The 20,607-nt window shown below is 38.7% G+C and overlaps 1 protein-coding gene across 9 annotated transcripts in view; it reads right to left on the bottom strand.

The window, feature by feature from the left end:
• Positions 1-20,607, bottom strand: part of APC (APC regulator of Wnt signaling pathway) — a 181,129-nt gene that overhangs the window by 137,054 nt on the left and 23,468 nt on the right. Inside the window, exon 1 of one of the 9 annotated variants that reach the window (XM_075932011.2) lies at positions 11,123-16,464. The exons of the other annotated variants lie outside the window; for them this stretch is intronic. The gene's annotated coding sequence lies outside the window, so the exon portion shown is untranslated. Of the gene's footprint in view, positions 1-11,122; positions 16,465-20,607 lie in introns of those variants that run through there. 9 annotated transcript variants of the gene reach the window in all.

Here is a 20,607-nt window from a genome sequence, read left to right on the forward strand (position 1 = left end):
GGAAGACTCCTAGGTATTACAGTAATCAAGACAATATACAACCCAAAATGAAATACCACACTCTGCCCTATCCCCATAAATTTTTTCAACAATGAACTCCTATTCCTGCTTTCTCTATCTTAGTAAGTCTGATCTTTTAATCAAATTTTCAGTAACATTTTCTCTAGTACCATTTCAACCATGTGTTATTTACCACATGCTCTGGAAATGGGCATTCTACTCTATCATAAATTTATCTTCTTCCATCACATCAATTTCTGCCAGAACAATCTATTCAAGATGTAATAGATAAGGCCCTGGATTGGGAGTCAGGAAACCTACATATTATTCATGGCTCTGACGATGACCTGATGTGTGAGCTCAGTCAAACCATTTCACATCTTGGATTCTCAGTCTGTTGATGCTCATCCTTTGTGGAACACTTTTGTGATCTAGGGATGATGCACTAAGAACATATTATTTTCCATCTGCTCAATATTATTCATGCCTTCATTCTCTCTACTTTAATCAGCAGATTTTCCTTCCAACTCTTCTCCTGTGAGCTACTTTTTTATTCTACTCCCAGCTTGCCTTTTGGTCATTTTGCGACCACACTATTTCCCAATGTTGTATCTCTGTACAATTAACAAAAAACAGTACAGGGAGACTGTATACAATTTTTCATACACAAACTAAACAGTGATTAGCATCACATCTCTCTTTCCATCAAAATGTCTCATTTCCTTAATATTTAGGAAACAGCAGTCCCCCATTTTACTGCTGTATTCTCCTAGGAAGATAAAACCACTAGTGTTCTTTCTGACAATCTGCTTCTATGCAAAATGACCACTTTGCATAATTCAGACAGCTAAACAAAGGTCTTCAAAATCAATCTTTTTGTCCAGCACTAAACTGAAGATTCTTCAGCATCACTGCTTTATATGTATTCAGCATTAGATCACAATAAGGGCTTGTACAACTGTCAGTGTAAATATAGTAAAAGAATTGCCAAAGAAAAATACAACCTTGAATTTACAGGGCTTTTTAGATGGAAACACTAATAGACACAAATAATTGACTTCTATGAAATCTTATGAGCCTGCAATAGTCTAGTTTTGTTGGAAATCCACTAAAACATTCAATATAATTTGAATAGGTGTTGTTTAAGTAGGGCAGTCATGACGTTTGGGATATACCTGATGTTCTGAATTCTGGCTTCATAAAAATATTTCATTACAGTTCTTAAGTGATTTATCAGCCAAAACAACTACTTCTATTACCAAAGGCTTCACTTTTTTTAATATAACATGTTAAGAATACATAAGTCTTGATCTTGTTGCCTCAAGAGTCTGACAAAACATTACAGAATGTCAAATTAAAAATCTAAATTTATTTTTAAAGTATGGAAATTTCATCTGACATCATAATAGATGGAATAGTAATAATACTTATAGTTAAAGGTAGCAGTATCTTCCATAATCCTTTGTTTTCAATTTCTTATAACCTGGATGAATTAATTGTTCAATTTAAAATTTTCTTATTTGGATCAAATTTTGAGAAAGTTAGAACTAAAATAGGTCAGCTATTTCAGAGAACAATATTGGTAAAATACAGTTCTTCTAAATTACAATTTGTACAGTTCTAAAACCTCAAGATTTGCAGTAGAAAACAGAAATTTGACAGAAATTCCTGAAGTTCACAGCAGTGCCTTTTGCTGTCCCCCAGAAAATCTGACCAGATTGTAAAGTATAGAAAGTCAGTATTTGCATAAGCACAACTTTTTAGAGGTTCTTTTAGTTTTAATTCAAAATGCACAACTCATTCTCTTAAGCCCTTTGATTTCTATTTGCTATAAACATGAGCTATAGTGCCAGAAGGAAAGTAGTCCAAACCACCTTCCCTTTCTTTTTCCTCCATCAAAACATCCTATAACCCTGTGAGTTAGAAGGAATCTGTGGGTTAGAAGTCACAAGTCTACCCATTTAATTCTAATTTCAACCCCTTTCTATATGAGCAAAGATTCCTTAATTTCACAGATGAAAAAACAGATGACCTCAAGTGTTGTCAAGGTAACCTTTGACAGAACCCAGGCCTCCACTATTGTGGACGTAAGCCTCAGCAACTTATATACAGTTACACTGTGGCTTGCCTAAGGTGTCTCATAAAATGGGACTATTACTCTATGCCCAGCAGAGGACGTGGGATTTGGTAAGCTGTCAGGTGACAGAACTGCTTTACTTTTCAGGGGGGAAAGGGGAGCTAATTAAAAAAAAAGCTGATTTCTACACAAAAAAGTCTCTTGATATGCCATAGGAATTGTGAAATAAAAGTTACATTATCACATGCAATTTCATGCCATAGTGAACAGCAGCACAGTGTGGAGGGATCTACCTTGACAAGGGAGCTAAAATTTGTAACCCTTTTTCAGATGAATGAAGAATATGGTCAAGGGAACCAGTCTTCCCTATTTAGAGGGCTACATATAAAAACCTATTAGATTAATCTTGACACCCAGATTGTGAACTTAAAATGAATGAGGATAGTGACATAGTCAAGAGCAACAGAAGAATGAGACAGTGGGTAGGACTTAGGAAAAAAGGGTTTAATTTTATCCATGTTACACTTGGGCGAGACAACAGGAAGTGTCAAAAACAGCCTGGGATGCAGGATTTGAGTAAGACAGCCAGGCAGCAGTGGAGAAGTAGATTTGAGAGACATCTGCACAAAGACATTAGTTGAAATCATGCAAGTGAATGAGATTATCAATAGAAAGGGTTGAGAGAAAAAAGGAGGAGATCTGAGACTACTGAGGGATTGCCCACAGAAAATAGAATGTGCAGTGAAGAAACACTAGGAGAGCTAAGAGAACTAAAAGGTCAGTCATGAAAGATGGAAGGACAAGACAGCAAGAAGGAGCAGTTTCAAAAGCAACAGAAAGTTAAAAAAATATGACAATGAAGTATGGGGTTCTTATACCAGAGACCTATGTGCAGGTAATTCAATAGAATAGAAAGGGTAGAAGATAGATTAGATGAGATGAAATCCATGATGAAATTGTAGAATCTTGAAGCAGCCTTTGCAAAAAGCACGTGAGGAGTGTAAAAATGAAAGAAGAATATAAGTATTTGAAAAAGGAGGGGGACTACAAAAATACAAGGATAGAATGACTGAGGTATGCTTGTATTGTGATTGGCACGGACTAAAGAAGAAAAAAAAACTTAAAAGGGGAAGGAAGGAAGGCAGAGAATAAGGGTAGAGGCTAGGGAAGCCAGCAACTGGAAAAGAATGAAGTCACCAGGGCAAAGAGCCAGCATACAGGAGAGCAGGAAACAGTAACAGAAGAGGAAAAGTGAAAGAGCAAAGGGTAGAGGAAGGAAAAGGGGGAAAAAGAAAGAATGGTGAAAAGTATGTCAATTATTGCAGTTTTACTGGTCTAAAACATATAGCATGCATTCCCAGTATTTTATTTCTGTTAAAGATTTTCCCCTATTCCATTAGTTTGAGGATGGAGAAATTGAATAGAAGAGGTCAGTAAAATATTCGTAAGATTGAGGTCAAATAGCTCTATGCTAATGGACATGTAACTATCAGCTTATTAAAAACAAACCATTATCATGGGTTTTCCCCTTGCATTTTAGGTCATAGCTATATTTTAGAACACTACATTTCAAAGGTTGAAAATCTATCTATGAAGTAATATTATATTGTCAAATACAATTTCCATCTTACCATCAATAAGAAGGGAAGACAACTGGCTATTAGATTAGAATTTTTTTTAAAGAGTAAGCATTTAATGAACTTATTAGTTTAATACAAATTGTAGGCTGTGTGTCTGATCTGAGAAGAAAACTTTTTTCATCTGGTAAACACAAGAAGGGGCATGGAAATTGCTACATGCAGGGTCAGTGTTAGGACACCAAAAAGTTTATGTTAACCTAAAATGCTGATTTTGGTATTTAAAGTTGGTGATTGAAAGAATTTTCAGTCAGCCACTTGCTCCATTTTTCCCCTCAAAGCAGCTTCACATTGCAAATGTAACACACTTTTCTAAGTATACTTAGCCCTCATCAACACAATATCTATTGGGAGTGCCTCCAAAATATTTAAAAATAAAGAAAATACAGGCCATGAGAAATATTTTATTAGTCTTTTTGTTTGGCTGGTTATGTGTGTGGAATTTGCCAAAGCAAAGTCTTCTCCCCCCAAAAAAGTGCTTTATAGTTTGATCCTGTAAGCTGTTCAGTCCCTTCTGAAAGAAAATACTGAATGTACTTAACACCCACTTGAATCAGGCCCTTTATTTTAATGTGGGCACACATTATTCCCTGCAGGGGTAAATCCCATATTCTAGGTCCAATCCTTATAAAAATGGTATTTATCAACTTCATAGAATCATAGAATACTAGGACTGGAAGGGACCTCGAGAGGTCATCGAGTCCAGTCCCCAGCCCCCATGGCAGGACCAAATACTGTCTAGACCATCCCTGATGGACATTTATCTAACCTACTCTTAAATATCTCCAGAGATGGGGATTCTACAACCTCCCTGGGCAATTTATTCCAGTGTTTGACTACCCTGACAGTTAGGAACTTTTTCCTAATCTCCAACCTAAACCTCCCTTGCTGCAGGTTAAGCCCATTGCTTCTTGTTCTATCCTCAGAGGCCAAGATGAACAAGTTTTCTCCCTCCTCCTTATGACACCCTTTTAGATACCTGAAAACTGCTATCATGTCCCCCCTCAGTCTTCTCTTTTCCAAACTAAACAAACCCAATTCTTTCAGCCTTCCTTCATAGGTCATGTTCTCTAGACCTTTAATCATTCTTGTTGCTCTTCTCTGAACCCTCTCCAATTTCTCCACATCTTTCTTGAAATGCGGTGCCCAGAACTGGACACAATACTCCAACTGAGGCCTCACCAGTGTAGAGTAGAGTGGAAGAATGACTTCTCGTGTCTTGCTCACAACACACCTGTTAATGCATCCCAGAATCATGTTTGCTTTTTTTGCAACAGCATTACACTGCTGACTCCTATTCAGCTTGTGGTCCACTATAAGCCCTAGATCCCTTTCTGCCTTAGAAGAACTTAGAAGTCTTCTCCCTATTGTTCAACAATTTAATTGTTCTGGTGGGAAAAAAAGCTGTCATAGCTATGGGGGAAAACATACTCTCAAGAAGCCAAGGCTAATTCCATGGAAGGCTTTAAATATCAGGACATATACTTTGAACTAGACTTTGGTAAATCCAACACTTAATTTCTGTGGACTTTGGATCAATGCCCGGGTTGGCAGTTCAGAAAGTAATATGTCAAGTGAAGTATTATTAGGAACCCAGGCTGATAAAAAAGATGTGTTGATAGTAGTTGAAGCTTTAGTGGCATGTGGCTTCTTTCCTAGATAAAATAAACTGCAATAATGAAGCATGAAGTTCATGAATGCATACAGTAATATGACTTCTTCAGCAGAGAGAAGAGTTCTCCAAAGTACTTCCCTCGGTCTTGTCTGGGTTCAGTGCTCTGTTTATATCTGATGTAAAGGATATGTATGACTAGCATTTCACAATTTTTCTCATGAAAAATATGCAAGACGACATATCTGAGCCACTTCAGAATATATCTGTTAATTCCCAAAGACTACTGGAAGACGAACAGGAATATTGGACTATCAATGGTGTCAAATGGCAAAATAGTTCTGTAAAGCCAATAGACACTTGCATTGTATGTGGAAAGGAGGTGGTTATTACCAAAGCAACAAGTGCTGTGTTTGTCTTGTACCTTGATCTGAAGCCTCAGAGAGGAATTCAAGATAATGGCAACCAACAGGTGGGAGTGGAGACTCAATTAGCTTGTGTAAAAAAAAAAAAAAAAAAGACCCTAACAAACAAAAAACAGACACTGAGCAGAAACTCATAAGGTCTCTAACATCAAGAAGTGCTTTTGAAAGTATTGTTTGGATTACAAGCTGAACCTTCCTGGTCCTGAACAAGGGAATTTGCCAGACCAGGGGAGATCAGGTGTCCAGGATCTCCCAATGCTCTCCTCCTGGCTCCCAGGGGTTCCCCGCCCCCGCAGGTGTAGCAGCAGCAGCTGCCCCTGATAGTTCCCCAGCCCCATGTACGTGGTGATGGCGGCTGCAGCTACTCCCAGGAGTCCCCAGCTGCTGTGTTGCTGCAGCAGCAGCTGCTGCTCCCAGCAGTTCCCCAGCCCCTGTGTGCATGGCAGTGACAGCAGCTGCTGGGGCTCCAAGGAATTCCTTGACCCCTGCGCACAAAGCGGTGAGAGCTTCTCCCTAGGGTCCCCCATGCGTGCAACAGCAGCAGCTGCTCCTGGGGGGTTCACTGGCTCCTGCGTGAGCAGCAGGCGCTTCTAAAGCTATTTGCCCCCAGGTCACTGGCCCCAGACATGTTCTGCTCCCATCCACTCTGGGGCCAGGGCTCTCTAGTCTAGCAGCATCTCTGGTCCTACCGGACCACAGATGTTGCCGGAACAGAGAGTTACAGATGACAGATTCAAGCTGTACAAGAATGTGGGAGGGGACGATTTCCAATGTCAAAAGAAGTGCTGACAATCTCATTACTGAGGTTTTTTTTGTTTTTAAAGGAACACAGAGGAAGGAAGGAACATAGTCAGACTTAGAGGTAGCCCTGACTTCCATGAGCTTCTTTGACTTCTACCTGCAAATGAACCACATCATTGGAAAGAAAGCACTGTTTCTGGTCTCAATCCCATCCCCAACTCCATTCTTGGTAAACCACAAAATGAGATAATTCCTAACAGCAAGGGCTGCTACATTTGAAGTTTGAGTGGAAACTGTATAGAATGAGCTTACTGTCCACAAAATTTCTGCAGGATACTCATTGCTGCCTTTAGAAAGGGCTAAGCTTATGGAATTGTGTCCTCTGTCTCAGACTATTCTTCCTTTCTGGGTTTTTTAAGGGGGCGGGGAGATCATAGTTAGGAACAGAATTAATGCAATTCATGTGAACTGTGGAGTTTGGGAGAGCATTTCAGTGCTGAAGTTAAATAGAGCACAAATGAAGAACTGCTTGCTAAGACTTCTGCTCTTTGGTCTCTTGGCTGCATACAGTCTTCTATTATTACATTTTGGAATTTAGCGAAAACCAAGAGTTTTAGGGAGCACATCATGACAATGGTTTCTTCTTGTCTTGTAAAGACAAAAGTCATTTCTGCTTGCAGAATAAAGTAGTCTGACCCTTATAAAGAGTAGCTTCCTATATTTATAATTACATCCAGAAAAGATCCAGTGCAGGGTATGGACTGCCTCATACCAGTGACTCTGACCATAATTCCAGATCATTGACATATGAGTACTTACTACATCAAAATTACCAACTATCATTATTTAAAGATGGCCTTTATTTAAGCCAATCCCAAAAGTTAGCATGTAAGATCTTGGAAAGTATCCTACTGTAGGCTAGAACTCCACACACTATCCCCTAGCAGCAACTGTCTTTGAAGCAGCTACTCCTGACCACACCTTACCTACAGCAAAATCAGTCTTCAGGGCAGTTCCTCTTAGTCAAAACTTTTTTCCTCAGCAAGGTCTCATAAAAATGAGACTATGTGCACTGTGCTCTTCAAATACTTGAGCAGGAGTCCACCAAGGGCAGTACAGATGGAGATTTGGTCTTAACCCTGAATTCCCTTGTTCATTGTGGGTAGGAAGGATCTTATTATAAGATCTGGTCTTAGAAGAAGAAAGAACAATGCTGATTCTTACAACATAATTAGCAATTGATCTTGAAATAGTCATACTACTAGCAAAAAAGTGGGGAAATTAAAAAGTCATGAATTTGAACAAGTTATATACAGACATGTTAACTTCAGCTTTAATTATTAGCTAAAGGGGAAAATATATCACTTGCTTTAGAATTTTGAGTTGAGAAGTTCCATAGTTTGTTAGCCTTGCTGCAGTCAAAATAAATCCTTGAAAATAAGAAACAAACACACAATCTGCCCTTAGATGAGACTACATTTAACACAAAGTACTTCGGACATCATATGAATCATAAGTTATACTAGACCAAGGGTGATTCACAAATATGTACACTCATTCTTAATCATCATTTTGGCTAAATTACTCCTGGCCCATTAGCCTTCTCCATGTATGCCTTTCTATTTTATTTATTTATTGCATCCTCTTGCTTACATAACTTTTCAAAAAATAATTCTTTATAAGTCCTAGACACGAATATCCATAAAGGCTCATTTGTAACTGAAAACATCAATTTCAGTCACAAACAGTACAAAATTGGACAATATTTTAAAATAAAAATGGTTTTATATTATTGAGGGTTAGTACTGTATCACCCTTAATCTTTTTTCACACTGTGGTGATCCATCAGTATCATCTTCAGCCAATACCTAAAGAGAATAGGAAACCATTATTCTTCAAGAAAGTACATTAACATCTGCTTGCACACAATACTATGAATCTTAAACACAATCTGCTGGAAGTCAGTCTTTTTTAGAGAGACAAGGTAGTACAGGTAATATCTTTTATTGGACCAACTTCCAAGGGTGAAAGAGACAAGCTTTCGAGCTTAAGTTTCTTCGATCAGACAATATTAATCTCCCAGTTTCCTACCAGCATGACCTACTAACAGCTACATCCCTAAGGATGAACAAGTTTCGTTTTCACTAAATTAATGAAAAAATCAAATCAACTTGATTAAAATATTAATACACTTGGGTTGATGAAACATTTAACAGAAACAAACTCCACAATTAGGAGTCACAGACCAAAGAGGTTAGATCTATTTATTTCCAGGAATGCACTACAATATATTGAAATTACACCATTAGTTATTAATCATCCTTTTTTTTTTTTACTATAAATATGAAGGTTTGCCTTGAATTTACACTTGTCCTACAATATGTAGGCATCCTTTTATAAATATGATTCACAAATATGACCCATCACTCCGTGCAAAGAGTCATCATTTGTGCAATTGGGGCATAAATTTGATGCTACCAGAAACTGTCCTGCTGTTAGAAATAGAATCTACTTATCCAGGTGTACAAAACAGTTCTCTTGTATGGTTTAAAAAAAATAATTCAAGAATGAAACATCTCCATACTGTTCTCTCTCTCTCCCGGGAACAAAAAGTGAAAGTGCCTTTGACTCATTAGGATTACTAGTATCTTTTGATAAATTAACTAAAATTGACATTCCATTTTGTACTCCACACATCTTTAGTACAGTGTTTAGCTTCTGATCTCAATTACAGTACTGATTCATAAAACCTCAGCTCATGTTTTAACATATTAATCTAGCCAAATATACCCATTATCTAATAGGCTAATTTACAGTGTGTAAAAAAAAATAAAGTTTATGCTTTTTGTTCTTCTTATAGGGGTTCATTAAGTTAAAAACTTTCTACCAGACCCCATTATTATTATGCTTTCATTCTGTGTGTCATTCAGAATTGGTGTTAGAACCTTACATTTAACAAAAAGTACAAGTAAAATTAGCAAGCACTTCAGGAGGTTTTTAGGAGTCTAACTAATAATATTGAAAATTCCTCTTCCATCTAACTACTTTTAGTATGTATATTATAAACAGTTAAAGGAAAGGAAAATTAAGTGCTTCATGAGACTCCCATTACTCTAATGAAATAGTAAGAAGTCTACTGATTATTGGATTTGACAGAAAACGTCATTAGCTATTAATATATTAAAGAGAAAGAACATGATTGGGCATTTTCAACTATGAAAACTCATCTAAAAGCAGCAGAACAAATAGTATATCTGCTTATGGAGATGAGGGAAAGAAAATGCTGTTCAAAATATAAAGTTAAGGCACTCTAAACCACACTATCCACATATGCATAACAGAGTTTACTGTAAATATTTCTATATGAACTGGAAGAGCACACAAAAATACATTTTTAAAAATGACTTTCAATGTATAAATACCCAAATTAAATATCATACATTTTGTCTTGCTGATCCCTTATGAAAAATGCTGTCTATGGCTTATATTTAAAGTCCAAAGATGACAGATGAAATTAAAATTTAACTAGGTTAAACACCGTACATTTTAAATACTGATTCAAGTTATTCAGCATCTTGTTAACTTTCTAGAAACTATTTTACATTTTTGCAAAACTAAAAATAGTGATTTGCTTGTGGATGACCTAAGTATTAGAATAAAAGCAGTGTCTGACAAAGAGAGAAAGGGCTACTGCTTCATACATAATTTATTAAGATTTCCAAGAGAATTCGGGTTAAATCACATATTTGACCATCTCTCTGTAACATGAAATAAATTAATAAATCAATATATTAGTGTTCAAGTATACATTTTTTATTTTTCTTTTTTTAAAACTATTTCTGCAGCTACATGTCTTGCAATTGGTCGCTGAACATTAGCCTTTAAATGCTTTTCTGGGCATAGCAGTGCAACACAGCCTCTCATTACTCTGCAGCTCTCTCACCAGAGGAGCAAAAAGGCTGCTGCAGTCAACTGCAGAATAAACCACAACCACGTCCTGTCACTAACAAAGGCACCGGTATCTCTAATGCCTAAAGAGGTGGCTTTTGCGGTTTCATAGCGGCATGCATATCGCCCAAAGCAAAATTTTAACATTTAAAAAGTGCAAGAGAATGTCATGCTCTGAAATACCTGCCTCATCCTCCCTCCAGAATGCCTTCATTGTGTAGCTGTTATATTAACATTAAGGCACCTCCTTCCCTGCTTTGCGGCCCTTTCTCTGGAAACCGCGGCTGCTGCCGCTGCGGCAGGAGGGAGTAGGAGGAGGGCGACGACTTCAGTGGGCTCAGGCTCTCATTTCTCGCAATGAATCTGCTACATTCTTTGTTGCCCTTTGCCCGTTCCCTTAGATACTGTTTTTTCCTCTTTTGTATGTCAATAAACCTTTAAAAACACCCCATTTTCTAGCTACAAAAGCAGCTTTCTTCTCCCTCCCCCAGCTCGCCGCCGCCGCCGCCTCCTTTTCTGTCAAACAGGCTCATGAGAACCACAGGAAATCCATCCCGAGCTCCACGCTGCAGCAGCAGGGGGAAAACAGGTTCGTCTCCCCGCAGCAGCAGCCTGGAGAGGCGCACGCATTGCAAATCGCAGTAGTGTCACTGAATGTTACAGCCCTCCCGGTTTCACCTACCCCATTTCCGAAGCCAGTTGTTCCTCCATTCTGTCTCCAGCGCCCAGTCCCCGCCCGCACCCACCGGCTGCACTAGAGCCGGAGCCACATTCCAGTCACGCGTGCGCCCAGCCTAGTCCAGTGCAACCGATGGACCAGCTCGCATTAAAGTATATGAGGCGCCCGGGTCCGCATCCAGAGGATTGAACAGCTGCTCCCCCCAGACTCTGGTTAGTTAGCTGTCTGGGAGATCCGAGGGAGCGGAAGGGGAGGGCTCCTGTCAATGATCATCACAAAACACAGCAACATGGAGAATATGAAGCAATGGGAGTGGGAACTGAAGGTGGGTGGGGAGAGTAACTGGAAAGACATCCTCCCAATAAAAATGCAAATCTTGCTCTAGTTACTATTTGCCAAAACGATCCCAAACTATTATTTACTATCAGCATTTAGGGCAGTATGACAGATTAATAGATGTTGTCAAAATTTATGTCAGGTATCTGGGATGCAAAATCACATTTTACAACAATGAAAGTGAATGTAGATACTGTCCATGCCTATTATTATCTATGATGTAAAAATGAGAGTTATTTATAACAGTAACTGTGCTTTAAATTTACAATCCACCTTAATTCAAATTAACTTTCAAATGTAAACAAGTACTAAGACACCCAAACAATTTCAACAATTCAACTTAACGGGATGAACATACCTTTTTAAAGAGGGGAAATATGTACTGGTCTACACAGGAAGTTAGTGCAGAATAAGGTCGTGTGAGAATTTGAAGTGCAAGAGCTATTCCTAAGGTGGACTATGTTAAACTAGTGCCAAATAAGAGTGTCCACAAGGGAAGTCAATATACCATAGCTAGTGTGCTTTAAGTTCACAACCTAACTTTCCCGAATATTGCATGTATTAGGACTTGCCTTCACTTGAGTTTGAGGTGCAAGAGCTGTTCCCAGAGAACTCCACATGTTATCCAAAAACAAGTTAAGACAAACAAGAAAAAGGCACTCTTATTCTAGAATAAGAGCATCCTTCCATAATGAGCATGATCACATGTGTAATTAATCTGGAACAACTCCAAGTGCAGACAAGATCTTACAAGCTAGACTTGCATGCCATAACAGCAGTATTTTAAAAATTAACATTTATAACGCACCATAAGTGTACGTTGACCGGAATAGAAGAAAATGCACAGCTCCTTACTCAAAGAGTTTACAGTTCCTAAGGATAATTTTGATAACCAAACAGTTAGTATCTACTGTTCCACTTACAAAGAGGATGCATTCTCAGTATGTGATGTCCATATAAAGAATGCTATGCATATGTTGTATAGTTTAGCAATGGTACTATACTTAAAATCCAAACCATACCACTGTAACAATCACATGGATAATAGTGCTACTATACGTGCACACATAGTATCATGTACTGAATAGGATTTACATGCATGCATACACAAACGCTTCCATTAAGATGGATAAGGGCAAAAATCATGATAATGCTGTAGTTAAAAGCTTGCCAGGGTGTGATGGGACATTGGGTGGTATCAGATGCTCTGACTAAAAGTCACAAGTGCCCAATGACAATGTTGTGACATGGCAAGTGTAGCCCACCATTAAATAAGGCTGCCTGACACCTTCCCTCTGTTGGCTGAGAGTCTGGGATACATGGGTCCCTGGTTTACTTTGGATAATCTGACTGGCGTATGAACCATGGTTGGTCACTGGCATCCAAGGGATAGTGACTCCATACATCACCCCAGGGAAGAGAACCCTGACAAAGTTCCCCACTGCCTTGTGGGTAGGTTTGGGAGATCCAAAGGCTATGGGAGTAAACCCAGACAGAAATCCGGAGTGGAGACCCTAAGGTGGTTAACAGTGAGGTTTCATCCAATCTGTTTTTCCGGCATCTCTTGCAGTCACCTCAGTTCCTAACATACTGGCTTTTGTCTTTCCTTCGGATCTAACTGGGGCGACAGAGGGGGATAGCGCTGCTTGGGCACTTTCCTCAAACACTAGCCCAGGCAATGCAGCGCGCAGAAGGAGACACTTACCCTCACACGGCTATACACAGCTACTACAGTCGATACAATAAGCCAACTTGCCTCTGACTTGGTAGCTGGAATGTGTGGACAATGTGTCCTGGACTTGAACCTTATCATGATCTTACAAACACGGATTCAATACATAAAACAGCAGTCATAGGCCAACAGTTACATAAATTGAATGTTGACATTGCTGCTCTCCAGGAGACCAGACTGGCAGATGCTGGATTAGTAAAAGAAACCAACTACACATTCTTCTGGAAGGGTTTGAGTTCAGGGAAATGCAGTCTTTACCGAGTTTGCTTTGCTGTTCGAAACTATCTGATGAACTTTATCGATACACCCATAGCTGAATCAGAACGCGTATGTCCCTAAAGCTCAGCACCAAGTCAGGCTATGTTAACATCATAAGTACTTATGCACTCCCACGAACATCGTGCACTGAAGACAAAGACTGCTTCTATGATAATCTTCAGAAAGTTGTCGATTCCTGTTTGTCCAGTGAACAACAGTATATCCTTGGTGATTTTAATGCAAGAGTGGGACGCGATCACCAGTCCTGGCCCACTTGCCTAGGTCATCATGGCATTGGGAAAAGGAATGAAAATGGTCAAAGGCTTCTTGAATTCAGTTCTCAGAATCATCTCTCCATCACTAATACAGTCTTTTAAGTTGGAAAAAAAAGTAACAAGGTCTCATGGTGCCACCCCAGATCCAGTCACTGGTATCAACTCGACCTTGTACTGGTCCTCAGAAAACATCTCAACTCCATTAAATTTACACATGCGTATCACAGTGCAGATTGTGACACTGATCACTCATTGATTATCAGTAGAGTGAAAATTGCTCCAAAGAAACTCCATACGTCATAGGCAGGGCTCGACAAATAATGCAATCTACTTGCCCGGGGCGAGTAGATGGCAACCCGGAAGAGCTGGGTTCGGGCGATCTGCACATGCGCAGAATGCCGGATAGCGCGGCTGGCAAGCAGGACTTGCCACAGTTCGGCGAGCTCTGGTAATAGGACCACAGAAAAACAAAGAGATGCACTAAAATACTAGAAATGCATTGAAATGCTGTCTTTGCAGAAGAATTCACTCACAAAATGGAAGACAAACCTGTCCAGCAGTCTGTTGACAAGACATGGTCCATGCTGAGTGCTGTAATACATGAATGTGCCACATCTGCCTTTGGAACACAGAAATTTTCCAACAAAGACTGGATTGATGAAAACGTTGACACTCTCAGGCCTCTTCTTGAAGAAAAAACAAGTCTTTTCTGAATAACAAAGAATCTATCTCAAAGTTCAAGAGATCAGCTCCACCATACAAAATCTGTTCTTCAGAGAGAATCTAGGTGGTGTGCAAACAAGTATTGGGCTGATCTGTGTTCTGGAGTTCAGAAAGCATTTGATATGGGCGACCTGAAAACCATGTATGATGGACTGAAGAAAGCACTTGGACCAAATGTTACCAAAGTTTCTCCACTGAAACATCTAAATAGATAGGTGATTTCAGATAAACAACAGATGTCCCAATGGGTGGAACACTACTCAAGTCTTTACTCCCATGAGCGTACAATACATCCTGAACTTGATAAACTTATTCAAACTCTTCCAGAAATGTTAGAGCTAGATGTAGAGCCTACGGTGGAAGAGCTTTCCCAAGTACTTGATGTTCTCTCCAGTGGAAAAGCACCAGGTAACGATGGGATTCCAGCTGAAGTCCTGAAGGGTAACAAGGCTGTCCTCATCCCCTTCCTCTATGGCTTACTTATAAAATGTTGGCGAGCGGGAGTGGTCCCTCATAATATGAGGGACGCAAACATCATTACTCTCTATAAAAACAAAGGCGATAAGGGGGACTGTAACAACTACAGAGGCATCTCTTTGCTAAGCATTACAGGTAAAGCATTCGCCCATGTCATTTTTAATCGTCTGCAAAAAAAACTAGCAGATCGAGTCTATCCAGAAACACAGTGTGGCTTCAAGGCTGGCAAGTCAACAATGGACATGATTTTTTCTCTTTGACAACTACAAGAAAAATGCAGAGAGCTGTTTATAGCATTTGTGCACTTAGCAAAGGCGTTTGATACAGTCAGTAGATCAGGACTGTACAAAGTGTTAACTAAAATTGGCTGTCCAGCAACTCTACTCAAGCTCATAATATCTTTTCATGAAGATATGAAAGCAACAGTGTACTATGATGGATCTACATCTGAACCCTTTGTGGTGAAGAGTGGAGTCAAACAGCAATGTGTCCTTGCTCCTACCCTCTTTGGTATATTCTTCTCAGTCATATTAAATTGTGCATTTTTAAACTTACACAGTGATGTATTTCTCCACACAAGGTTAGATGGTTCTCTTTACAATCTAACATGACTCAAGGCTAAAACTAAGGTCAAGAAAGTCCTCATTAGAGAACTCCTATTCACAGATGATGCAGTGCTTATCGCACATAATGAAGACGCGCTAAAGGAACTGATGGATTCTCTGTCCAGAGTTAGTAAACTATTTTCTCTCAACATAAGTGTGAAGAAAACTGTTGTATTTGCCTATGGTGTATCTCAACCATCCGAGGTCATTTTGAATGACAGTCCATTAGATGGTTCAACAATTCTGTTACCTTGGGTCTACTATCACCGCAAATCTCTCCATGGTAAAAGAACTGAACATCAGAATTGGAAAGGCAGCCACAACATTTACAGACTTACAAAACGAGCATGGAACAATCCCTAACTAACATTGAAAACAAAGATACAGCTATACCAAGCATGCGTATTAAGTGTCTTGCTTTATGGATCTTATGGATCTGAGACCTGGACTACCTACTCATGCCAAGAGAAAAAATTGAGCAGTTTCCACCTTCGCTGCTTTCGCAGAATCATGAATATTAAGTGGCAAGACAAAGTTTCAAATGTAGATGTCCTATCAAGAACTGGCACACAGTCTCACAGCGATCCTTAACAACAGAAGTCTCCGGTGGCTTGGCCATATGAGGAGAATGAGTGATAAATGCCTTCCCAAAGAAATCCTCTTTGGAGCAAGAGCAAGAGGTAGGCCAAAGTTAAGATTCAAGGATATATGTAAAAATACTATGAAAAGGTTTAACATCAATCCAAGCTCTTAGTAATCTATGTCATCAGATTGCAACACCTGGCAACAATTATTACAACAGGGCACATCATTTTTCGATAGGACCTGTGCAAGTCACGCAAAAGAACTCCATCTCAGAAGGAAAACATCTCAGACTCATGAAAACCGAAGTAGACTGGCATATAGCTATTGTATTCAACTGTGCAAATCCAATATTGGACACAAGCCATGAAAGAAGTTGCAGTTCCAGGCACAACTCAGATTGTCACTACCGCTGCTTACCACAGTCTCTTGAGACGAATGGGCCATATTTTTTATATATATATATATATATATATGAGAAAGCTTATGGAGAGTCTTACAAACTATGGTTTCTACAAATATTATGCTAAATCATTTCTCTTTCAAATGCCAATGGGCATTCAACAGGGAGCAGCAATTTTGAAAAGGCAACCAGAATCAGACTGTGCATAGATATACGTGCACAATGAGTAAGCTACCTTTTGCAGACTAGTTTCCTTGCTTTTGAATTGAAAAAACAAAACAAAACCACACACACACACACTTTTAGACACACAAAAAGGCAGTTACTTAGGACAAGATGTAAGGACAGAAATTGCAGTTCTGAATCCTGTGTTACACACTTAATTTCTCTCTATTTGTAAAAATTGAGACCGCATTTGCCTGCAAACACAAGATGTTCAGAGGATTATTCTATGATTCTCATTTTCAGTAAAAATTTTCAAATAAATGAAAAATTACTCCAATCCATAAAAAAACTATTATACTTAAAAAGCATCTAATCATGGATAAATTATGGACTTTATTTTAAAACTTTAAAAACCTAAGGGACTAATGAACATTCACCTCTTGGAAATTAAGATTCTGATCCTGCCAACAGCTCTATGGGAAAGTAAGGAAACAAGTTAATCCTATAACAAAAAAGGCTAAGGTATACACCTAACACTTCAGTTAATTATTTTTGAAACCCAAAACAAAGTACTTTCCCTTCCCCAATATTATTTCTGAAATTGGTTACAATTCAGCAAAATGCAATGCTTTCACATCTTTCATCAAGCTAGCGCTTTGATCATATAACCCATAAATTACTTTTATTATAAAAAGTATTTAATACTCACACAATTCTAATTCACAACATCACAGTCTGATATAGGCGTACAACAATTCTCAAAAAATGTAAGCATTTATTTTTGGAGTTTAGTGTACCCAACACCATTTGAAAGTTTATTTTATGTACATTTAGATGACGAATAATGTGGAACTGTCTGGAGATATTGTAAGCTTGTAGGCAAGATGAAAATATGGTACCCAAAATGAAAGTATTTTTTGCATAGTTCCAGAAATATTGCATTAAAAACTATTATAGTTTTTACTATTCACTTTAATTTCACCATCTTGCTGTGGGGTTAAAAAAAAAAGTTATTTGGTAGCTTTGACCTATAATTAGTTTTGCATGGACAGGGTTTTTTTTCAGAACAACAAAGCTGTTTATTATGTGGCAAAAATGATCAATATCAACATTTTGCAATACATTAAAATGGAATGTTTTTATACCCCATATTCTTAATACCTGAGATGCATTAAATGAAAATAGTTTTCTATATTTTTAATTGATTTGTGACCTGATCAGTCTCTCACTAAAGGTCATGAACCCATAGCTGTTGATTCCCTCCCCACAAGTTTGTATTGCATAATGGGTAGACAAATGTATGTGCTTCTGCATTCATAATCTTTGTACATAATAGCATCCAGTCTATCTAGAAAAATTAAATTTGTAAATGCCTATGTATGCAGTACTATCCTTAGATATATTGTAGAGTCTAGCATTTGAATTCAGTGACATTAGTGTTGACAATATACAGCTTCATACTGGGTTTCAATCAAAAATGGCAATTTTGATACTAACAAATGTAATCTAGCACACGTCTGAATACTTGTACAAATAAAAATGGAACAATAGTGGTGGTGTTAATATACTTTGAGAATTTTAACTTTATAAAGGAAGTTACAGTACATGAAGACTTGGAGAATAAAAGCCCCTTAAAACTTAAAAAGACTCCACAAATTTTGAAAAAGAGGGTTTATTCAAGAAAATCAACAGAAGGCCAAAAAATACCTTCTAAAAGTCAACAGGATTCTGTGATGCTGGCAGCAGAAGCCAGGAGGGATTAATTGTATGGGCAGATATTGAATTAATTTTCCAGTTTAGATTGACAAATACTCTTTCAGGGTTGCTTTAAGAAACTCAAGCAAGTCCAATTTGGCATGTCTGTTCTATTGAATGGAAGTGGGGGGGACCAGACTGACTCTGACCAGGGAGCATCATGTTCACCTACTTCTATAGCCAACAGAGCAAGCATTTCCTCCAGCAACTGATCCTGTTGCCTTGTTTACTTCATACATACATACACACACACACACACACACACACACACACACCAAGAAACTCCATAGAACAGAAATATTTGAGAGATGACTAAATCTAAGGGAGGCGGCAAGTCAAAGATAATGACATTGTGCAATCCTGTAGGTTTAAACGCTAAGGCTGTGTCTACACTGGGCCACTTATTCCGGAAAAGCAGCCGCTTTTCCGGAATAACTTGCCAGCTGTCTACACTGGCCGCTTGCTTTTCAGGAAAAGCAATGACGATCTACTGTAAAATTGTCAGTGTTTTTCCGGAAAAACTATGCTGCTCCCGTTCAGGCAAAAGTCCTTTTCCAGAAAAACTGTTCCGGAAAAGGGCCAGTGTAGACAGCACAGTAGTCTTTTCCGCAAAAAAGCCCTGATCACGAAAATGACGATCGGGGCTTTTTTCCGGAAAAGCGCGTCTACATTGGCCACGGACGCTTTTCCGGAAAAAGGGCTTTTCTGGTAAGGCATCCTGCCAATGTAGATGCGCTTTTTCCGGAAATACTTACAACAGAAAACTGTTCCGTTTTAAGCATTTCCGGAAAAGGGTGCCAGTGTAGACATAGCCTAAGGGTATGTCCAAATTCTTTTAACCAACTCCAGTAAAATGAATCAAAGCAAAATATTACACTGGAACAAGTGACCTATAGACTTTTTTTTTTTTTTTTTTTTTAAAGTCAGCATAGGTGCTACTACTGGGGAATTTCAGGTATCATGGTATGCCCAGTCTCCAACATTCATGTTCTGAGATTTTCTTCAGATATGCAGATACTATTTCAAGATGTTCACGGCGGGTAACAGCAGAGTGGAAATTTCACTAAGAAACAGAATGTGCCATATTTCCATACTACTTTGTCACAAAACAAGCTCAACTATGCCAATTAGGTATCAATCTACATTCTTTAGATATTAAATCTGACTATAGTACATAATGTCTTTCAGTCTAGGAAATTTGCTGTGCATCAGACTCCTGGGTCTTTCTGGGGGAATTTGGAGTGTCGTGGGAACAGAGAAAACTGTCAGACTCAATCTAAGAATGGCCATAGTGGGTCAGACCAAAGATCCACCTTGCCCAGTATTCGGTCTTATGACAGTGGCCAATGCCAGATGCTTGAAAGGGAGTGAACAGAACAGGTAATCATCAAGCGTCACCCATTCCCAGCTTCTGACGGCAATTGGGGCACCATCCCAACCCATCCTGGCCAATAGCCATTGATGAACATATCAATTCATTCATCAATTCATCTAGCTCTTTACTGAACCTTGTTATAGTCTTGGCCTTCACAACTTCCTCTGGCAAAGCATTCCACAGACTGACTTTACAAGAACTTCCTTTTGTTTTAAACCTTCTACCCATTAATTTTATTTGGTGTTCTTGTGTTATGGGAAGGAGTAAATAATTCTTTATGCATTTTTTCTGGACTAGTCATTTTATAGATCTCTATTGTTTCCCTCTTCCTTGTCTTTTTCTAAGCTGAAAAGTCTGTCTTTTTATATAGCAGCTATTCCATACCCCTACTCATTTGTGTTGCACTTTTCTGAACCTTTTCCAATGCCAACATATCTTTTTTGAGATGAAGTAACCACATCTGCATGCAGTATTCAAGACGTGGGTATATCACAATAAGATATTCTGTCTTATTCTCTACACCTTTCTTAATGGTTCCTAACATTGTTTGCTTTGACTGCTCCTGCACCTTGAAATGTTTTCAGAGAACTATCCACAATGATGCCAAGATCTCTCTCTTCAGTGGTAACAGCTAATTTAGTCCCCATCATTTTGTGTGTGTATTTGGGAAGATGTTTTCCAATATGAACTACTTTGCATTTATCAAAATTTAATTTCTTCTGATATTTTGTTGCCCATCTGCCCAATTTTGCTAGTTCCTTTTGAAGCCCTTCACAGTCCGCACGGGACTTAATCTTGAGCA

Source organism: Pelodiscus sinensis, chromosome 6, assembly GCF_052426305.1.
Source record: "Pelodiscus sinensis isolate ZL-2025 chromosome 6, ASM5242630v1, whole genome shotgun sequence".
Taxonomy (NCBI): Eukaryota; Metazoa; Chordata; order Testudines; family Trionychidae; genus Pelodiscus; species Pelodiscus sinensis.